We start from the raw sequence: 24,118 nt of genomic DNA on the forward strand, positions 1-24,118 counted from the left end.
ACAACATAGGGAATTCAGCTATCTGAATTATATGTGTTTTGCTTTTAATATGGACCAGAAACACTTAAAAAAAACATCAATTGATGCTCACAGACATAATTTCCTACATGATTGTCTTCCTGAACATTTTTCTTGGAACTGCGTATAAGTAGGCTACATTGAAAGCTACTTCCAAGTTCCTTGTATGGTTAAACATACTTGGGCAATGAAGATGATTGTGATTATGATCCAATAATCCCTTAATTGAATGAGTATGTGTGTTTTTGGACAACAAACTATCAAATGTAGACTGTGTCTTTGTGTGAATAAAGTAAACAAAGTAAATGTATAAATAATAGCAAATATAAACAACTCTAACATCCCAGTGGCAGTGAAGTAGGCTACGACATATAGTTACGTCTCTGCATTATGTCGTAATTATAACTGTATTATTTATTGTTGATATTGTGCCGATTTTTCGACCGGCTTTCCAGTCTCGCCGTGACGTCACGCGCCGTATCCCGAGCGCTCCCCTGAGCGCGTGGTCCTGGTCGCGAGCACATGGAAGTGAGGTCGAGATTTGTGTCTGTGAGACGCGCGACTCATCATGAGAAAAAAGGAATATAAAAGCGACAAAGCAGCAACAAAAACTGAAATTAAAGCGGTAAGAGCTCTTTATGTGTCTTCTATCGATTGCATTCATCATTTTTAACTAATTGTTTAATTATACACTGATTAATAGACGTGATGTTATCATGCAGTAAAATCTCTTTATCTTTCAATGTGTCTGAAGTAAACTTGATTTAAAGGAGCAATATTCGCTGTGGGCATGTAATGGAGTTTTAGTGTGATGTGAATGTAAAAGCTGTCTGAAACTATCTCAGGACAAGTGTTATTTTCGTATGGCTTCTCTATTGTCTGTCCAACTCCTGTTAATAATACTACTGGAGATGTTTGCATGCATGTTCTGTTAGTCTGTTGTTGATGATGCTTGCTTAATGTTTTATGTTACTGTTTATTTTCCAAGCCTTTATTCTCCACGGAGCACAACGTGTAGAGCTGCTTCAAGCATTGTTTTATGTCTGCTGTCAGTGTGATGGTACAGTGATCATAACAAAAGATGATTAAAGGCATCTGTGATAGCATCAGGTAGTGCTCACGGCTCCCTTATCTTGAATTTATAAGCATTTTTATGTGCAGCTTGCTTGTGTGCAACAAAGGAATATTTCTTAACAATATATTTGTATTTTCCTGGCCTGTGAATACACATCAAAAGCAGTTTTAAGCAGAGATGATGGAGACATGAGGTACAGTCACACTGAGACATGGGAGAACCACAAAAGATGGGATTAGTGTGGATTCATCGTGTGGACTTTCTGGGTGGGGAGGACGGTGTATTGTGAGCAGGGGAAGTTTGCTGTAACTGGCTGACCTGGGTTCAAGCCTCCATGACAACGGGCATCTACCCTCCTGAAGTTTTTGTCCAGGATAACACTGAATCCCTGTGTGGAGATGATGTAATTTTGAGGGAAAAGAATCTAGGATCATCAAAAAACATCTACAGTGAGGCATTTTACATTAAAACTGGGTTCGATTTGGGTTCAAAGTAAAAATGTTGTATGAGTCTTGGTTACAAATAACCGCTGTTTTAAACCACATTTCTGGGGCTGTATTTCACTGTTACACACTGGCGTTTACCCCAGTTTTTACCTTAACCTTAAATATGTTTTCACCTGCAAAACACCTACAGTACAGAAATCATGCTTCCTGGGTCATCGACAGTATCCGGAGAGCTTTTCATTTTTGCAAAATGACCCACAGTATTTCAGTAGCTTGCATCGATGATCTTTTTAATTGCTCCTGTTAATATTTCATACTTAATTACATGAATTGAGTTCAACTTTTTAAGTCCACACTGGCTCAGTGTCAGGTAGAAGAACTATTCTACTGTACCTGATGTAGAGGTTTGTAGGGATGGAACTAGCCCCAGTTTATTCCTCTAATGCAGTGAATGTAAGTAAGAACATTTACTCAAGTACACATTTGAGGTAGGCCTACTTGTACTTTACTTGAGTATTTTCTTTTCATGCCACTTTCTTCTTCTACTCCACTACATTTCAGAGGGACATTTTTTTTAACTTCTTTACTTCACTACTGGTCACAGCTAGCCAGACCTATTCACAGATGCGTATTAGTCTCAAACCTCTTAGTTCATTTTGGATTTCCAAGGAGCGTTATCAACGGTGCAAACCTAAATGCCTCTGCACGCAATTGAATAGACCTACAACCAATCAGAGCAATGGCTAGCGCTAAGCGACACATGCAAGTTGGGGCGGTGCTTGGTCTGTTTTGAAGCAGGAAAAACATGGCGGCCTGGTCACAAACTTTCTCAAATTAAAGCTGAACAGTTTGTGAAAACATTTTAGGCGTAAAAATATGCAATACAGTAACAGAATCATGATTCATATTTAATCAGCTTTCAGATTCTGGATCATCGCTTATTTATCTTTTAAGATAAACAAACGCTTTAACTCTGTGACTCATCAGAGGGAGAAACTGGGGCTGGGCTGAAACGAATGATTGTTCTCATTATCAACTAATCTTGTGAATGAATTCTAATCATTCAGTCTATACAATGTTAGAAAGTACATAAAAAGGACCATCACTATCACAAATGTCTTGTTTTGTCTGACGAACAATCCAAAACACAAAGATATTCAAGTTACAGTGATGTTAAACTGAGAAAAGAAGCAAATCCTCATATCTGAGAAGCTGGAAACACAACATATTTGGCATTTTTACTTGATAAATGTCAATGATGATTACCTATTATCAAAAGCTTTAAATGTTGTAGTTATTTCATGTAAAAAGGTGAGTCTTCTAGAGAGATATTGATGAATACAGTTGAGTCATGTCCATAGATCCATTGCTAATTCTCGAGTAGGGTAGGGAATTTTGCTTTCTGCATTGCTATGATTACATCAGCGTTCAGCTTGTCTGACACTTTGCAGTAAAGTTGTGTATGTAAGAGTTTATCTGAGAGATCTGTGTTTTCCAGTCAAACTTACACTGAGCCAAACTTCACTGCCTCGCCACAATGACTGCACACATATTTTTCAGATACTTTAGAGGCCCAGGAATACATGGAGGTCTGCTCTTATGTAATCTGTGTTTTTCAGAGCTGGACTAGATTAAAGCGGTTCATACTCCTGAAGACAGAACTGTAGCCAGCTAGACTTTTCTCTCTGGCTGTGGCACTTTTTACAGCATCATTATTATCTTATGACATCACTTTCCTCTTTGGGAATACGCTGCCTCATTTGCATGCTCTGTTTCTGAGCTGTCCGTGTGTTTTTATTGGCGGTGACAACCTCTGTTTGGCTGCCAGCGTCTTGCCTGCACAGTGTTTTCCTTTTACCATGTGAGAGTATCTAGGAGTATGTTGTTGAGGAATGTGACACATGTCCTCTTAAATGCAACACCACCATATACTTAACATAGAACTAAAGTGTGAGTTTTTTGTGCAAAGAAATATAAACTATAATGATACTGCAGCTATTATGTAAATTCTTTTCAAACCTTTTTTTAGACTTATGTGTGGAATTAGCATGTAGCTTCAAACATCTGGGTGGGTATTTTCCATGGCAACAGTTCCGTGGTGCCATACCCACTGAACTAGCCCTGTGTAGTGTAAAACGTTGACAAGCAACGCTGGTTAGCAATTTAAGCTGTCTGTCCCTTTCACAACATTCAACATTTGGAAGGACACATGGTGCTGTTATGTTTGTATTCCACTCTAGTTAATATTAGTAATTAAACTTAAACAGCTAACGTAAGTCGAAACTGCCTGCGAGCTTCTCCTGTACTATACGGTAATTCCTCTACTATGCGACAGTAAGTCGCGTGGTTATGACACAATCGTTAGCCTATTTTTACAAAAACTTCTGCTACGGAGCCATAACGTGAGATACAAGGTAACGGAGCCTTTTATACATTATCGTGTTTCTTTAGAAATAAACAATGGACAAATAAAGTCTTTAAACGCTTCAGATGTAAAGTTATTTGCTGTCAAAGTGACGTCAAAATTAATGGCAGTCAATGGAATGCTAACGGCGGGTGAGTGCTTGTTAGCATCAAAATGGCGCCATAGGAGCTACGGGTTGTTGACAGACGCTTACCCCCTTGATTTTTCTACAGTACCGCAGGTACTGTGTGTACTGTAGGTACTGTAGTTACCGGGGATGCTATTCTTTCGTACCAGCTTATACGCCTAAAAGTGTTCTAGTCTGCTATTAAATGCTGAAGAAGAAGAAGAACACTAAAAGTAGTCAAATATTCCCTCATCTCTGTGCAGACTCTGGTGGGTTCAACGACTTTTACAAGTTCACCTGGAACTCCCAAACCGCAAGAAAGACTGTTTCTCTCTGCCATTGTTTTTCATATAGAGCTGTTGGCGACATTAGCTAACGTTAGCGCTTGTTTCAGCAGACCTCAGGATAATGTTATGCGAGAAGCTCACAGTAATGCTCAGCCCTCACCGGAAAAGTACTTCTAATATACTTCACTGGTCTCCGTCCAGACCAACGGGATCTGTTGGTTCATTTCTTTAACCGTCTATGGTTATTATGCAATACTTCCTGACGCTGAGGCCGGCGGCTTGCCGGCCAAAAGTTGCAAGGGTGGTTTTTCCGCTTACAGGCGCTAGGGGGAAGCGAGATGAGCACCATTCAACTCGAAAAAAGTCATATAACCATTCCAATGACTCCGAAGCTGTTCAGTCAAGGTAAATTAAGCTAAAAAAGCAGCCTAGTTCCCCTTTAAAGCAGCGGACTGTGGGTCCAGAAGTTTTTTTACCGTGGTATTGAATTGGATATAGAGAATTGTGGAATTTCACTGGTATTGGTATCGACTCTAAATGTCTGGTATTGACATCCCTATTTCCTGTTAAACTTTACTTTGCATTTGTTATTTTTAGAAACCTGCTGAGTCATTGACAGCTCTCACACATTATGTTCGTCCCAGATAATAGGAAGGAGGAGGTTTAGCTAGCATTAGCTTTCTTGCTTAAATTTGTCCAGTTGTGGGGACAACAAAAGACCAGCTAACGGCATGAGCACTTATAATCTAAGCTAAGTCTTAAAGTTAGATTTAGATTTATAATTTGACCAAGTAGTACACATCAAGGATGTACAATACAGATTCTTTGCACACAAAAAATAGATAATTTTAGTTTGACTTTAATAAGCACTCATGACTGATCTCATGAAGTGGCGTATGTATGACATGCCAATTCGTATGCCATTATTGTTATTATAGTGTTATCAAGATGCATACTCGCTTTTTAGTGTGTTTATCAACGCTGTTTGGCCGCTATTGACTTACATTACCTTGCGATTGCGTGTGACGAGTAGTATGAAATGGCGAAAATCCGCATAGGGAGGTTGGTCGCGGTGGAGGATGGGTAAAACACTGGATTTTTACAGGACTTTTACCCAGGAGAGCGGGGATTGTGTCCCCCGTGTGAAGTTTCCTTTGTGTCCCGCGTGTGATGTTTCCTATCCACGTTTGTTCTTTTCCTAAACCCAACTGGTTCTTCTTTTCCTAAACCCAACCTCCGTGTGACGTTTCCTAAACCCAACTGTAGCCTCACGATAACACGTAGCCTTGCGATAACATGCCACGTGGCTTTAGAAAGTGGCGTGTATGTTTACGCTTGTGACGTTGCAGACTGCTGTCCGCTGTATACACGCGGATAGCTCAAAATGCGTACAGATAACATGCCACTTGGCTTTAGGAAAGTGGCGTGTATGTTTACGCGAAGTCATGGGCTAGGCTACAAATCATCACATTTTTACCTTGTACAGATTAGTCGTCATCTTTTTCACAACTTCACTGTTGTTTGCAAATAATGTACGTACTTGAGATTATTGTCTGTCTAATATGTTTTTCTCAAATTTAAGTAAGTAGGCCTTAGTACTGTATGGAGTCTTAGAAAGAGACCATTTGGAGCAGTAGTGTGGGGAGCTCACAACCATGTCTGGCTGTTATGTAACAGTATTGGTCCCTCTGGTGAATGATGTCATTGGCTAACCTCATATGCTTTTTAAATATAAAAAAATGTATACATTCAATATCCAGTTAAAAAAACTAATTTAAAGCTTTTCTATTTTAGCTTGATGTTTTCTTTCAGATTACCAGTAAGACCACTGCATATTAGTTTCCCTCTCAAAGGTGTAGCGTTCACTTTCAACCATCATAGTCTCATAGAAAGTCATTCTGACAAGACTTTTTTTTTCTCACATATCAACTTTCAGATGCAGCACTGATGGAATAAAACTCCTGTAGCTGGTCCTTTTTGTTCTATTTGAATGCAGGGGAATGCAATATTGTACCGACGATCCTCATTAAAGCAGGATGCTCCAGCTGGATAATAGCTCACATGGTTTCCCGTCAGCGTGCTGTGTGCAGACCTTCACACAGGAGGCCAAGAGGAGGGCAGGTTTTTAAAGCCAAGTCCTGGTGAAGGAGAGGAATACTGCAGTATACAGTAGATACAGTTGTATATTGAAGTAAAACAAACGTTGACATAATTATCTTGGGTATTTAGCTGTAACTGACTTCCCGTTTTTAATTCATGTCATGACAGATTGGAATATATGTATATAAAGCAAGGAGTCTGTGGCATGTGTGAAATTGTACATTCCTATTAGATTTGTGCGTAATGATGTTCATCTTGGTACTCAACAGTAGGACATAATCATAATTGTATGAAGAAAATCTTTAGGTTTTAGACTGTTGAAAGCAATTTGAAGATGCCACCTTGTGTTCTGGGAATATTTTGATGAGAATGTTTTATTATTCTGACATTTTATACACTTAATAATCTATAAATAATAATAACCATTAGGTGTAGCCTTAAAAACTGCTATTGAAGGACAAACCACTTTAACTCCTATGTGAATGTATTCCTGGAAATGGCTTGGCGTCATAGTTTTGATTGATGGCTCTGGCTGCAGGTGACTTGCATATTGAAAATACCATGAATACCAAGCATTTGCATTTTGAGACTAAACAAGAGAGGCTGTGTCTGTTTCTTATGTTTACAAGTTACAGAGTAGTAGTGTTGAGTTTAAAGAGACAGGCCGTGTTCAGCAGGAGTAGAAGTGTACACATGTTAAAGAGAAATTACCCTCAATAGAAAAACTATCCAAGGACTCACCAATCAGTGTCCGTGCACATTAACATCTCCCTCCAGAAAAGGAAGTACAGACTCAGTCTTTCAATCAGTCACACTAATGTCCAGCCTTGAGTCGCTCCATACAAGTGAACGAAACTGATGTCCTGTGACCTTCTTTATGCATCGGACAGAACTCAATGTTCCCGGAGTTTTAAAACTGAATATATGACTAGAAAATTATCCTAACCTGGTATTGTCACATTCTTTGTTTCTATTATAAATATTCATTCTGCATCTTTAAAGCAATTAGTTGAGGGACTGCTTATACTATTTGTTCCCCTTTAGCTACACTATGCGGTGAGTCAGCCCACCACTTTAGTGCAGACTGAAATATCTCAACAACTACTGGATGGATTGCCATCTACAGACATTTATGGTGCCCGAGTGCACACTGACCTTTCCTCTGGCACCACCAGCAGATTGCAATGTGTTGTTCAGTTAAATGTTTCCACAACTATTGGATGGAATGATAAAATGTATTTTGGTATCAAGTGCCCTATACAGGATTAACTGTATTAACTTTGGGGATCATTTTGACAATTACATTTCTCCAATATTGCAGTTTATGACCTGAAAAACTAATACATTTTTTAGTCTGAGCTGTACTAGTGCTATGGTAGCATGCTAACACAATATGTTGAACATGGTAAACATTATTCCTGCTAAACATTAGCATGTTGGCATGTTCATTGTGGGCATGTTAGCATGCTGATGTTAGCATTTAGTTGCCTCTCATTTGGGGCAGAAAAAAAAACTTTAACTTAAGAGGACAGTTCACTCAAAAATAAAAATACAAACATATTTTTCATCTTAGTGCTATGTATCAATCTAGCTTGTTTTAGTGTGAGTTGCCTAGTGTTGGAGATGTTTGCCTTCTCTTGAATATAACTAAATGGTACTCATCTTCAAAAAATGTTTTTGTCTTTGTACCAAACTACACCCGCTAAACCGTATGACAACATTAATTGCGTCTTCGGCATGTTCAGGTCTAACGTTAGCTAGCTTAGATGTGCTAGCAGTATTTGGTATAAACTAATCTCCACAGGCTAGCAATGTCTGACCACGAGGGACTTCTGTGTGGTGATATAGTTGCCGTGTGTAGTTCGGTAGAAAGGAAATAGTTCCTACATGAAACTGCTCACAACATCTGTGGATTATCTTGTCATGATTTCTGGAAAGAGACATTGCTGTTGAGTTTTTAAAATAATTTTTTTTGGCATTTTGCGCCCCACAAGCCCAGTGCCGTCTAGTTCCATTATATTCAAGGGGAGGCAGACATCACTATGGCCGATATCTCCAACACTGGGCAACTCACACCGAAACAATCTAGATTCATAAATAGCACTCCAGGTAAATGAAAAAACTGTTACTTTAAGCATGTCACGGAAAAGAAAAAGTGTTTAATCAGCAAATGCTGCCTTCCACCACTCAGACATCTAAGAACCAGAACTAAAACAAGCACCAACTCTTCTACTAAAACTTTGTCAGGTTTTATTGTTTTTTTGTGGTAAAAATAAACCATTCCGCATCTGTTTTTACTAAGAGAATGCAGTCTAGCGTGTACTTTTATTAGTATTATTGTCAAATAAAAATACCTTTATTCACTGTGGAAGAATTAGTTAATTCACAATAATTAGTCTACATTATGTGGGTCTACAAAGACATATCCAGTTAAGAGTTACCTTGTCTTTACCTCTTGAATCCCACTTATATTAAGTGCATTACAGAAATCCATACACAGAGATGAGGGAATATTCGACTACGCTTTCTATGGCTGTACCATTATATATCAAATGGAAAATTGTACATGCCGTGTGTTTTATCCGTATAAATGAATGGATTTAATGGAATTCATCGCATGACATCTCTGTCTTTTCGCTTTCTCTGCTCACTACAAGTAGCATGGCAGAGTTTACGCCACCAAATGACACTGCTATAAACTATTAACTATAAGATAGAGGAAACGTGATCCTCAGCTGCTGTCAGACAGACTGCCGGTGCAGCCCGACAGGTAGATGTTTGGTTGCTCACACCAAACAATCACACTCAAACATTAGCGTGGAGGGCAACATCAAGGAGAAGGCAAACCCTGCTCCACTTCCCAGGTTCTCCGGGTGAGATGAGTCACAGTCAGCAAACAATGTGGTTGATTTTGCTGTCAGTTTACCTTGGCCGTGGAGGGGGGAGAACAGACACAAATGGTTTGTTTGACTGACCTACATACTGTGTTTATGTGTCCTGTCACTGTGCTAGTGGAAGGACTTTGAGTTTGAAAGGAAACATGCCCACACATTTAATAATCATTGTTGAGCTGACAGAGCAGAGGAGGAGCGCAAGACAGATACACCTTTTGTTTGCCCGCAGCAGTGAAAGGTAAAGCCCACATGCCGTTGCGATGATGCTGACGCATGCCAACTCTATACACATAAAATGAGTAATCTTGACATGTTACCAGAATTACCACATAAACCCAACGTTAGTGGCTTTTTTGGCATTCAATAGCTCCCAGTAGTTCCCAACCTGGGATGAATCTGAGGGCTGAGGGGTCATGAGATGATAACCAGGAGAAAAAATACAAATGACAAAGACAATGAGAAATGTGAAATATCATATTTTTACCTCTTTAGGCCTCAGAAACATGGGGAGAATGTCTTAAACTTAAAGCACATTCACAAAAATGTGTGGTTTATTGAACAAATTGTATTATCTTCAACTCATAAGAAATGAAATTGTGTTGCTGCAGCCTTTTACAGAAATGTAACCGCAAACATTCGGACTTGAGCTGTGTTGGAAATATTACAGGAACATTACTCTGTCGTCTGTCGCATTGCCATTTCACTTTTATTTATTGAGCTATATTTGCAATGTTTTGCCTATATTTACAGGAAAGTTCATCCTTATTTATTACAAAGAGAACCAGACAGTACAACACAGGATCACATTACCAGCGGAGGTCACAGTGCAGTTTAATGATCATTAAAGCACCGTTGATGAAATATTTATAGTGTCTTGTCAGTGCCAACTCTCTCCATCACTCATCAGGGGTTGGAGGTCAGGCTGCTGTCTGTCTGCAGAATTCATCAGACTGATTAAAAGTCCCTGCAAAAGGTTAATGTAGCTTCACTCCTTGGAGCAAGACTGGCCTGCCATGGTCATATTTGCCAAATGAGGAACTTTGTAAGTGCAGAGGTGAGATCGTTGGCTTGCAGGTCGTTCCTTCTTTAGGTGAAAACAACTTTCTCACCTTTCCTCTGTCTTCTCTTGTTTTATTCAAAGCGAGCTGGTGAGAAAGTGTGAAAGCTGCCGGCTTCTATAAGATACCACCACCAGACACGTCTGCGGCTGTCCTACAGTGTGTTTAGGTGTCACAGGACATCCTCTGACACCTAGTCTTCACCAAATACAGCTCGGTCCCTGTTCAGACGACCTTGGGTTGTCACTCAGGAGTTGTCTGTCTGGAGGAATAGAAGCAGGCGGGATAGAGTTGAGGGAGTCTGCAAGATAACCGACAATACATCAGTCAAAGTCGAAGAATCTATCGTCTCAAGACAGGAAAGATATATTAAGATATATAGTTTTGTGTTTACAGTGACATTTAAAGGTTTTGTGCCTCGCCTTCAAATTAATTGATTTGATTTTGGGGCATTTTAAAGAACGTTCACTTCACACTTCGCAGAGCCCAGCCTTCGTTCTTTCTGACTTGAATCAGATGGGGAGCCTTGAACGCACTGATCCCCCTCCCTTTTGATGTGCTGACTGTCTGTCCCCGGGGTGGTTTTGATTGCCTCTTTATTCCCCTCCTATGTAAGTCAATAGGAGCCAGCTTGCCATCTGTGGGAATTGATACCTCTGCTGAATCATACTATTAAAGTTCTTCTCCATCTTCCTTTCCACATGTCAGCCGGCACCCTCTCACTCCGCTCTTCTCTTCCCTCCCCCCACTCTATTTCTGAGGGGACACGTCTTATCTTACTGCTCGAGATGCATGAGACATGTCTGCCAATTGGGGCTAAGGCCGCGTTGAGTCCGAAAATAGACCACTGCATTACAAAAAGGTGCTGGTGAGAAGATGAAATACGAACGTCCTAGTCCATTTTTAATAATGCATAAATGCCTTTTAATGCTTATAAGACGCCACAGAGGTTTAGAGTACTATAAGACAGGATTGTACAACAAGTTTTCACGGGGCAATCCTTATACCCTTCTGTTAATACTTACTACAATACTAAATTATCCATAAACATAACTTTTTGTAGCAAAAATTTGTTTTTTGTTTGTTTGTAAATGCTTTCTCTCCTCTTAATGATCTGGTGACCCCCTCAGATTTATTTTGCAGTCCTCTGTGGGGATCTGTACCTCTAGCTTGGGAAGATTTCTAATGATTGTGGTGAGACCATTTCAGTAAAGTATGACTATTTTTTTTATGAACACATTAGTCACTACTGAATCATTCTTAATTCGGGTCAAACTCTAAACTAAATTTCTTAATTTCGGGTTCGCTGTTTCAGAAAGCCGATTCAAGCAGAAGTCCTTCAGTCACTCAGTACTACTGTAAAGGTGCCCCTAAGACAAATGTTTATTTATTGGTGGGATTAATGGCAGCCCGTAAAAGTTATATTCTTGGAGGACAGTTGTGAAAACATCGAGAGTGACAACAGAGGAACAGAAGCTGCAGCCAGCCGACACCTCCAGCCTCTAATGGAGATACAGTGTGAGGAGGAGGAGGAGGAGAGTTTGTGCCACTGCTGACTTGTCACTGCAAGCCCAGCAGGCCCATCCTGCTCCTGATTAATGGAGCTGTCTGCTGGGCCTCGCAGGAGAAGACTAGGGCTGCTTTCCCATTCACTGAAGCCCCGTTTATTTGCCCACAACAGATGGGCCCCCTGGGGCCCACGGCTCGTTTGCACCTTATGCGCTCAGCATCCTTCATCTTAATCAGTGAACAGGTTCCTGAGCACAGCCACCTGACCTACAGGGGACCTCTGTGACTCGTCCACCTTCACAAAGTTACTCTAAAAAACAACGGCTCATTGCTCCGCTATTGTCAGCTATATTCCCTCTTTTTCTTTTTTCGTCCCCACTCTGCAGGAGGACAACACGCTGGCAGAATGACAGATCTAATGCTGCCATCCTACAGGATCTTAATGTAGTGTGATGTTTCTCAGAAATTCGTCACATGTATGTTTGTGCAGACGTTCTATTTATGCTGCTATAGTACATGAAGGGCCCTATTTTAACGATCTAGGCACACGGCGTGAAGCGCATGACAGGTGCGTTTAGGACGTGTCCAAATCCACTTTTGCAAGTTTAACAGCGGAAAAAAGGATCTGTGCGCCGGGTGCATGGTTAAAAAGCGTTGTACTTAGTGTCTTCATTAATTCATAGGTGTGTTTTGGGCATAACATGCAATAAACCAATCAGAGTGCCATCTCCCATTCCCTTTAAAAGTCAGGCACATTTGTACCTTGGCACATTATTATGATGGCTGATTTGCACCGTAATATTTTTATTTATAATCTTTTTCATGTTTGTTCGCTGCTGCGCTTCCCTGAGATTGTGTGTAACAAGCAGTGTGTGCGCGCTGTGCATAAGCCTAGGCTCATTTTAGTAATGCGCTGTTAAAATAACAATGAAATGCTGCGTTATTGACTTTAGAGCAGGTTTTTGTTGGTCAATGGCGCGAAAACTTCCCGCTGTCTCAAGATAGCAATACGCCAAGAACCCACCTCCCTGTAAGACCAGTACGCCCATGGGCACAGGTGCATTTGCTATTTAAACGACGTGGGCGCTGGACGGTCTTAAAATAGCAAAGCCACTTGCGTCGGGCTTTGCGCCGCACTACGCCGGGTGCAAGATAGGACCCCTAGTTTCTCTTCTCTAAAAAGCAACATTCGTCCACATCATTATAATTCCATTTCATGTTCGCTTTAAATGGCACCCGGGACATATTTTGGGACTGCGTCTCACATAAACTATGCAGCATATAAGTGTTGAAAGAATAAGACGACAAATTAATTGACTAAAATAAATTTTAGAAAAAATAATTAAGTAGTTTATCAAACAAATATTACAAGTATTTTCTGTTCAAGCTTCTCAAATGTGAAGGTCTATCTTCTTTTTTCTTTTGAAATCATTGTGAATTGATTATCTTTTGGATTTTGGACTGTTGTTTGGACAAAACAGGTGTTAGAAAATGTCACATTATTTTGCTATTTTCTTACATTGTAGGGGCTAAATGAGCCAAATTAATTCGTAGGTAAATACCGATCCAATATGCTGAATTGGTGAAGGTCATAGTTAAATCTATGTTTCCTTTATCAGTCATCCAGTCACAGTAACTGATGGGCTGACGATACATTAAGTTGAGTTCTCCATCTTTAATTAATTGATAATGAAAATTAGGGCTGCAATTAAGTATTATTTGCATTGTCTCAATTTTCTCAATCCATTGTTTGGTTTATGAAACGTCAGAAAAAAGTAAATAAAATGTCCATTAAATGTTCCCAAAACCAAAGTTGATGTATTTAAATTGCTGGTTTTGTCCAACTATCAATCCAAAACCTGAAGACATTTGTTCTAATACCACAGAAAACTTAGAAAGCCAGTAAAGATTCACATTTGAGAAGCTGAAACAAGAAAGTTTTAGACATTTTTGTTTAAAACATTGACTTAAACAATAAATTTGTAAGAAAAAAAACTTTGCAGTTCTGCTACTATGTAAACCTTCCAGTCCTCTCTACGATATGCAGATATAATCTATTTAATCTACTGACAGACACCTCCCAAGGGGATTAAGTTTCAGGAACGTCTCAGACAGTAACAGCTTCAGGTCAAGACCTTCTGAGTCGGATACAAGTAGCATGTGCCCGATCCAAACGCTGTAAAAGCCAATTAAACATTTTCTGGTTTCAGTGTTTTTGTGCCAGAATGTGTTTTTTCTTATGCACTTGTACAATCTAATCACCAGCTTCTGCCAAATGAGACAAATGCAGCATCAGACTGAATAAAAATGCCTCGTCCCAGAAGCGTCTGTACTCCGCCATGTCTCCTGAGCCTTTCATTCACACAGCAGATTGTCTTTGTTTGTTTCTGATTCGAGACGAATTCTACATCTTGGATCGAGAAGACAGTTTAGAAACTCCCTGTTAATTGTTACAACTGTACGAATCTTTTGTTTTAACCCTCAGATTTTTGAGAATTGAACATGTCTTATCCTCGTCTCTCTTCTGTGGTGACATTGGACATTGTTTCCTCCTTCCTGCTGATGGCTGTTGTTTCTTTTCACTATCGGGGAGAAGCAGGAGGGAATTTTTCAGTTGCTGCTGATTCACCACAGATTAGATTGCTGCCCCCAGGCATGGGATTGCTTAGTTTCACTCTGTAACATGACATGAAGCATTTATAGTAAGGGCTATATTGCATGCCATTATACATGGGTGTTTTGAATATGAAGCAAAGGCTCTTTATGTCTTATAACTGGCCCTTATATTGATTGAAGACTGTGTCCAAAGCATTTGTGACCGATTTAGCTGATCACATTTATTAATTAATTACGCTTCCTTCCCCTGATTATTTGCCCTGGAAGTTGAACTTTTTTTGTCTGCTTAGTGGGGAATTGCAACAGATGCTTCATTTGTGAGAATTAGCTAGATCTCTAAAAGTAAACTGATTAGGTATTAGGAGTAAAAGGGTGGAGTTAATCCTGCTCTTGCAGCTCTTTTTCCTCACTACTCACTTTGTCTTCATTCTTTCAATCCTGCCTCCCTTTTTTCCTGCAGCACACATCTAAAATATCACCAAAACTCTCTTCCCATCCCATTTTGGCTCAGCGAGGCTTTATATTGGCAGAAAAATGTCACAGGGGCAGTTTTGGTTGCGCTACTACAGATGGAAGCGGCTTAAAGCCAACAGATTTTCACACCTCTGACACCATTTGGCGTTCACTAAATACAGGTTACAGGGTTAATTGTTGTTGCTATGCCTAGTGCTCCGTTCTTACACAGCACACAGGCGGTTTACAATGATGATGTTAGCAGATTTGCCACTCGAAATTCTTAGTCATTTTTGAAACAAAATGTCATTGATTTTACACAGATGCAGACAAAAGAAGGATTCTCATTTCTAGGTGACAACTGTCGATTTCAGATTTATCAGCTGTAGCTACAGCCGCTAACTAATTAAGATAACGTTATCTCCATGAGTTGGTTGAACACTTTCTCCTGCTTACTTTTTAATGTTTCCAGCTGACTTGTTTTAGGGGCTTTTTAGGCCCTTGATGGCCAAGTAGGTTTTCATATACAATGAATTTACCATGGTACTTTGGTGCATAACAATAAACATAAAACAAAAACAAAAAAGATATAAAGCAAACACTGCAAAAGTCAAGAATCATACATTTAAATAGAAAAATTGGCAATTATATGGAAAGTATTATGAAAAAATAGTATGTGTCATATGTAAAACATCAGATTGAAGTGTATTGAGATTTGTAAACGTGTAGATAAATCTGTAAATGCGTACATATATATTATTGCCTGAAAAGTTTAAGTATTTAGCTCCAAGCGCTGGAAATACAGAAGTCTTTTTACACATGAATTTTGCTGCTCTTCTGCCATGACAGAGATCGGCAAATGTGTGTGGTTTGATTTGTCTGTAGCACTCTGCTTGCACTCTGCCTTAGTAGCAATCATAGACTGTGGTAGCAATACAGCCTGCAGGCAGATGTGTAGCTAGAGTCACGTGTAAAAAGACACTTGAGAGGCCTGATGAGTTACTGATGACTTCTTACGATGAATCTGTATTTCCAGCTCTTGGAGCAAAATACTTTGACTTTTCAGCCAATAATATCTATGTACGCAATCACAGTTTTGTCTACATATTTACAGATTTATGTATGCATTTACAGATTTCTCTACGCATACATAGATCTATGTACACATTCACAGATATGTCTACACATTTACAAATCTCTACACTTGCAAATCTGTATGCAGATTCTTGGAATTTATTTTACACATTTACAAATCTAATTACACACACACAGATTATTTTACACATTTGCAAGTTCCTGTACACATTCACAAATATCAGTATGCATTTAGAGATTCCTTTACACATTTACAAATCTGATTACACACACACACACACACACACACACACACACACACGGAATTAGATACAGTTGGTTGCACAACTCTCCACACACATTTGCAAATAATTTGCTACAATTATTGCCCCCACACCCTCCCCTCAAACCCTCAACAGTGATCGAAATTGTATTTGAAACTGAGAAAAAAGAGTGACATGAAGAAATAAATCAGAAAATTGTCATTGAGAAACACATCAGAATGCTAAAAATATCAAAATAAAATATTTTTTTCATAACTTTTTTCCATCAGCCACCACCTATGTCACTGCCTTTTCACATGTCCAGATTTCCTACATTTCTTACAGCAATCCCTGTCATTAGGCTCAGTCAGGCCACCTGTGCAGTGGAGCCATCAATTAGCTGGTTTATTTCTAATTTAATCAATAATATATGTTTGTCCTTAATCAGGTTAATGTGCTTGTCTGTGCAGTGGGTATAAACCTTGGTTTTCTAATTGTGATTTTTTTTTTTATTCGTGCAATCTGAAGAGGAAAGGGCTCAGTAGTCTCTTCCTCTGTCTGTGTGATCATCATACACTGTTGGCTAGTTAGTGGGGAAGCATACAGTTCATCCTTGGGGGAAGACTTTATTAATAGTTGCTCACCTTGAGGTATTGTTGGCATTCAAATGTTTGCTATGTTCCTGCAGGGATCAGGTTTGAGTAGAAATTTCCCTCTCTGGTTTTCCATTGTTTTAGTTCAGTGAGGGTGGGGCCAGGAGGAAGTATATAAAGCCACTTAGGCTTCGACTGCCGGAGAGTTGTTGTTGATAGCAGCTTGCTGTGAGACTGTTATTTTTCTCTATTTTATTGTGATTTTTGGTTAATAAAACCCCGCCCTTTTTGCACGGACTTCTGCCTCCTGAGCTATTCTTCAATTCAACATATTTTCTACTCAAATGCCAGACAGCCACAATCAAATCTCTCATTTATGTAGAATTAATACAAGTAATGCTGCTACGCCGACAACGTAACAAATGCTCCTCAACTTTGTAAGAAACGCTTAGTTAGCTTACTACCACGGATAGTAAGCTAATTAGTCAGACATGCTAACAGAGCAGACAATTATGTAAGTGTTCAATTAATTCCTTACACTTTCGCTCTTGTGCTTTTGGTTTTCAAAGACTATAAAAAAGACAACAGCGCTCCGACAAGCGGGGAAATCCAACATTTAGCAGAGCTAGTTACGGTTGCCAAGCTATGATTGGACAATCGCTGTTTGGGGGAGGATTTAGAGAACAGTCAATCAAGAAAAAAGAAAACCTCGCTACATGCCTTTGTAGACCTCCTTCTTTTGTGGTCGTGAATGGTACGCTCGCAGCTGATCAGTTGGCTCTTTGTCTGTAATACCCTCACATGGTATTCCAGCTCACCTCCGTTTAATCTCTTTGGGCCTGAGCCAACTCTAAATGCACAGATCGCCTGTTTTCACAGAGACAGCAGTGTCAGCAGGGCTGCTTCTCCGCTGAGCCCCTCGTGCAGACCCCCTCGTGCAGACCCCGGGTCGCTGCCTCCCATGCCCTGAAAAGGAGGTTGAACCTTTGGGACCGGCACTGTAAAGTGGCCTGGTACTCATCAGCCACTGAAGGTGTTTTGTCTAAAGCTTTTTCATTAATTTTTTTCATTTACTCTGCTGTGTGAGTGTGCCTTTAACATTAAACAAGCAAGGGCTGACGTGTAAATATTTAGCCTTCCATGTTTGAGCGAGTTCAAAGGCGGCGGAAGAAATGGATGGTGGGGGGGGGCATGCTCCAACTTCTGCAACCCAGATAAAAGAAACTGAATTAAATGTCCATAAAGAAACTTCACAGCCAAACCTGGTTTCATTGTGAAAGGGCAGCAATTAATCACAAAGACGTCTTTAATGTAGGACACCACAGCTTCCAGTTTGTCCCTTGAGTTTCCCACCACCAGTTGTTGATTAATGTGCCTCGGATTTGCACTCCACTGTCCTGTAAAGCTAGGTTAGCTTTTGGATATTCTACAAAATGACAGGCATGCTGGGGTGTGTAAGAGTAAGGGTTACAAGGTTCTGGACGCAAAGTGAAAAGTAATGATATGAGAGGTCAGTTAAGGCACAATCTTGGTCGCTGTTGTTGGAAAACACAGACTGGTGTTCACTGTCTAGACTGGTCAGAAAGGTTATGACCCTTTTTTAAAGTGTGGGAGAGGAACAGTTAATGTGATGCTATTCAACTTACTCATTTTGACTCATTCATACAGTAAATGTAAAATCCCACGTGAAATGAGAACATATTCTTTGGTTTCAAATATTTCTCTCAGAGTTGTAATTATCCCCAGTTATTGATATGTGAATAAGACTTATGATCTCCTCCTCAATTTGTCACGTGTCACTTTGGCATCTTTCAAGAACGTGCCTCAACTGTTTCTGTTTCTTTCTCAGCATGCAAAGCTTTAGCTGCTGCCCTCTGGGCACAAAAACTAAACAAAATCCCCTGTGACATTTAGATGAATCAGATATATCTTCATTATCTGCAGCATCAGATGGTTCACGGTTGGGTTAACCAGATGAACTGACATCATTGAAAATATCAAAGCTGTCAATTAAAAATAAATGAACTTCAAAGACAAGGCAGTTCTCATAAACTTTATTTATATTAAAGTTCAAAAAGGTACTGTGGTTGAATAACTATTCAGATGTTTAGTAGCAATACTACAGTGTAAAAGTCCTGCAAACTCTTACTTTATGTGTTCATCACTTTAATGTTGCAGCTGGTAACGATGGAGCTAATTTCAACTACTTTACAGCTCTTTAGCTTAATCTATAACAATACACCATCATTTATGAGCTAGTTATATTCTGTAGTAATAATCTGAATCTAAAGGTACTCAGTTACAATTGAAAGTCGTGCAAACGCTTATTTAAGTAAAAGTACAACCGTGTCAATTTCAAAATATACTTCTACCACTAATCTGAGTCTGCAAAGTAACTAAAGTTGTTAAATAAATGTAGTGGAAGTACAATATTTTCCTCCAACATGTAGTGGAGTAGAAGTATAAAGTAGCATGAAATGGAAATACTCAAGTAAAGTACCTCAAAGTTGTACTTAAATACGTTTAGTTACATTTATATACTAAAACTGCAACTGAATTAGGAGTTTTTCTTTACTTCTGCTATTAAACAAATTAGCAGCTAAGAAAGTGGAAAAACCCAAATTACATTTCTTTCCTGATTTTCTGAAAATGATAATGGTGTCATTCTTACAGCAGGAAATAAACACTATCTCATCAGAATGCCGATGAGAGGCCTGGTTGTTCAGTTATTAGATTTGTGTGGGATGTTTCTCAATGACTGGAAGTGAAGATGAAAGAAGAATTAACAGGGTGAAATTCCATGAATGTGGTTGAGAACAGACAGTCTTATATCAGCATGACGATCAGTGTATAGGAATCATATGCTTCTTCTATTTCTACTCGCAGAGCGATTTCACACACACTCATTTTCAGAGGAAGTCAGTGAAACAGTGCACACTGTGGACAATGCCTGTGCTTAATCAAGTTAGTTTGTGACCCAATGAGACCTCAAAGTGCTAAAATCTGTCCTTCAGAGTACAGTTACTAACTTTCTATAAGCTACAATGAATTCCTATAGGGATATTCTTTACAAGATTTTGTGAACTCTTCTCAATTTATGAATTAACCCTGGCCTTGACCCTGTGAAGTATAGTCTGACTCACAGTATGTAGACTGTTGGGATAAAGCCTGCCATTGTCTGCCTATTTCAGCCGGCATTCTCCTCCCCTTCCGCTATCTCCGCTATCTATTTTGCAAGGGCACCGTCGCTGCATCTGTGGCTTAGCGCTGCCTGAAACGGTTGTGTTGGTTTAAAGAAATACAAACAAGCCCGAATGTTTTTCCCCCTATCCCAGAATGTTAACTTGTGCCAGACTTTTCTCCAGTGCTGACACAGCGCTGTGGAGATGGGTCTGGCAATTCGAGACTATATGAAGTCAGAAAGGTTAGATTAGGTTCGACTTGAGTAAAAGTTACTTTCAAGCCGTTTTAACGTATGTACTCCGGACTTGTCCAATGATTCAGGTCCTGACATAGCCCGAAGTTGCTCTTCAACACATGTAGCACTCAGCAGGAGATTGTCATATCTCACTTACTGGAAATACTCTGTTTTGTTTAGACGAGGGTTGGTGCTGGGTAGAGCGTGCAGCAAACAGGACAGGATGCAGAATTTGGTCATAAACGGCAGAGTCTCTTGCCGTTCCTTGAATTTGTCTGTCGATTTTAGTTGCCGTCTTCATGTAACTCACTCTTCTTCTTCACCCTCGGATGTTTATTTTCTTCTGGTTTTGCATTAGCCGATAGAAACGTCATCAACACCCCAACTTGCTCACTGTGAATTCTCACACTTTGGGCTCAATCCAACATTACACAGAGTTTGTCGAGACAGACTAGAGAGCTGGCCGGGTCTGAAAGGGTCTTCAGTTTGTTGTTGCACTTATTGCCTGTTTTATTTATTGGTTGTGGTGCTGCTGTAAACTCGTAGTTAATTTTCAAATAGCTCTGGTTATTCTTAAACATTAAATGTGCTGTCAATCTGTATTTGAAGCTCATAAAAGGCATTGAGAGTTCTGCAAGTAGCACAAAAACACCGCATTTGGTCTGCGAATGGAAGACCACGTTGAGCTCATTAGTATGCATGTATGTGGATTACACATTTGTCTTTTGCTCCTCCATTGGTCAGAAGAACTGGCTTTCTTGACAAACAAATATGGATGCCTCAAGTCAACTAAAGCCCCTTGTTTAAACCGACATTTCATAAATATAGTGCTGTATTATAGGGGTGAATGAAGATTATTTTCATTGTTTGGTCTGTATAGTGTCAGAAAACGGTGAACAATTTCCACTTCATCTTTCCAAACATCTTCACATGTTTGTTTTTTGTCTGGTCAACTGGTCCAAAATCCAAAGACATTACAGTTGAAAGAATGTAAGACAAAGACAAGCAGCGCATTCTTACATTCAAGAAGCAGGAGCCAACACATATTTGCCATGATTGCTCGAAAAATGACTTAAACAATGACTAATTGATTAGTCGACCGTACTATACTGTCAATGCACAGTAACCCTCACATGATCAACTCTGCAACAACACAACCAGCTCCAGTTCTCCTGTGATGCAAACGCTCGGAAGTCATACATCCTTCCCATCTCTTTATCACTCCTTCCCATGTGAACAGAAGGTTATTGAGGAATTCCCTTAATTGAAGAAGAGTCATGTCTGGGAGCCAATTGGTAAAACTATACTAGGAAGTGAGTTTGTCAGATGAGCCAACAAGCGAGGATAGAGCGGTTTAGACGAATGAAAGTCTTGTATTTAGCCAAATCTTAAGGAATGTGAGTGTTTGGAGTATACTGAGTGTATAGCCACAAAGTAAATTATGCTAAAGGGGAGGTTTGTGCAGTTTTAATGGCAGTTGTGATAATTTTTTATTAGGGCTCTCAGCATTAACGCGTTAATCGCGATGCGATTAAGGGTCCAGCATAATGCGTTAATTTTTATTAATCGTATTAATCGCATTCCGCCATTTATTAATTTATTTTCACTTCACTCTGCTTTTCGTCGTGCCTAACAGGCTACTATTTTGCCGTACTTCCTCGTAACACATCCTGCTGCTGCCGGAATAGAAACGCGGATTTCAGTGCCTCATTTTGGTGCCACTGATATGTCTGCACTTCTATCTGATGCTCTGAAACAGACGTTACAGGCAACAGAAACATCGCTGCATGTGACGCTAGTTAACACTGTACTCGACAGCAGCTAACGTTAGCCTACCGCCTAACACGGTTACAATGCTGACAGCTAACGCTAAACGGTGTAAAGTGTGACTGTATTTCACACCGGGATGTAACAATCTGCAGCTGCTGTTGTCGGAAAAACACAGACAGTTCAATGAAACTGGTAATTTACAGCCTTGTGGTGCATTCAAAGTTGTTGTTGTTAAATTCAAATGTGTGACTAGATTAAATATATAATAAACAAATACAAATCTTAAAATCAAGTTCGTAAAGTCACTTTCTTTGCATCCATTTGATTCCCAATCAAGATACACTGGTAAAAATTGCTTTCCATTGTTAATATGTACTTAAAAACCGTTCTGAAATGCAAAATAATAGAATTTTAATCATGTGATAAAACATGTGATTAATCGCGATTAACTATAGAACTTCAACGATTAATCGTGATTAAGAAAATTTAATTGTTTGACGTTTGACCTATTTTTTATGCCATACTGGCATTCTGAAGGACAAAACCATAAACTTTATTTAGTGTGTTTTAGTGTTTGATACTCAAACGATAGATTCAGTCTGGAGTGTCACCTATAATATAATAATATACACTTTTTTTCACAGAAACTTGTAAAACATCTAATATCTGAGTGTGCATGTTTACTTTGAATAATGGCTGAGCTGTCAAGTGGCAGGAATTAAATGTGTATCAGCAAAAAGATTTATGTTAGAAAATAAGCATTCATACATTATTCATCTCCTGTTGTCTGTACTGACGGATTATATACAACCATGGTCCCTATTTCACTTTCATTAGTTGCAGCTCATGTGACAGATCTTTTATTAAGAGGAAGTTGAGAAGTGCAGCACTCTGCAAACCGACGCGAGGAGGGTTTACATCTCTCAGCTAGTTTCACTTCAGATCCAGTGGATGTTGTGTGTATAGATATAGGTGTCTGATTGTTTACGTTCCTCTCGTGTTGCAAAAACGTGACAGAGTATAGCTTCAAAATGAGTCAAACAGGCCAAGTCTCTGTCCGTCTTCTGTAATTTGCAGCAGTTTCATGAAGGACTATCATTGTTTTTAATTAGGGCCGTTTAAGCATCGTAAGTTCTCCAGGCTGAATGCTCCTGTCTCGCTCCTCTTTGTCCTCGCTCCTTCAGAGGAAAAAAAAAACATGTGAGCATTCATTCTGGATTTGCACCTGTTGAATGGAGCGTACGTCTTTCCCGTTTTACGTCTTGAATTTACAGCCCTCAGCTGGAGGGACGACCTTTCACTGGGCCTCTATAGGAGATAGGAGAGCAGCTGTGATTACTTCACTGGCTCCTCGTGTAAAAAGACGTGGAGGAGGCGAGGCTCTCCCTGCACCTTGAACCTGATAGCGGCCTGATTTGACACGCTGCTCCATCAGCTGTTCGTTTCTATCCGATTGAACTGATTTCAAAGACATAAAAAGGTGCATTAATTTCTCCTTGTGGTCTCATTTATAGCTATTCATGTGACTATAAGAGAGGCAGGAAGAGACCACTAAAATGCCCCCTAGTTTTTCATATGTGTGGTCCTTGGCAAATTTTTTTATGAGGCTAGCAGCTGTCTGAAGAGAAACATTAGCAATGCTGACTCATTACAAAGAGTAGCTGGAAAATCAGTGCCAATTTATTTCTGGTTTGGCAGAGAAAGATGTAGCACGCTTCCAGTGGATAACAGCGCCTCAGTATGAGGAGAAATCTTCGCTTTGTAAATGGATGATTTTAGGAAGTGTCCTATTGCCGAGCAGCTCCTCTTTGCCTGCTGGCTTTCCTCTGAGCAGCTGTCGGTCAGCGTGTCAGTGGGTAAATCTCTGAAATACAGATTGCTAATGAGGCTCAAGCTCTTAAGGAAAGCCTGGCCCTGAACTCGGCATCAGGCAGTGTGAAGTGACGAGGTTCCCCTGCTGCATTCAGGGAAAGTTTCAGACTTACAGAATATTATAAACATCACTTAAATTCT

At 39.7% G+C, this 24,118-nt stretch overlaps 1 long non-coding RNA gene across 1 annotated transcript in view; it reads left to right on the top strand.

Moving 5' to 3' along the window:
• The first annotated feature begins 468 nt into the window (after nt 1-468).
• LOC116045332 overlaps nt 469-24,118 on the top strand; it is a 28,427-nt gene continuing 4,777 nt past the window's right edge. The window contains exon 1 of the long non-coding RNA XR_004103896.2: nt 469-643. This is a non-coding gene — a long non-coding RNA (uncharacterized LOC116045332). The remainder of the gene's footprint in view (nt 644-24,118) is intronic.

This window comes from Sander lucioperca, chromosome 23 (genome assembly GCF_008315115.2).
Source record: "Sander lucioperca isolate FBNREF2018 chromosome 23, SLUC_FBN_1.2, whole genome shotgun sequence".
Taxonomy (NCBI): Eukaryota; Metazoa; Chordata; class Actinopteri; order Perciformes; family Percidae; genus Sander; species Sander lucioperca.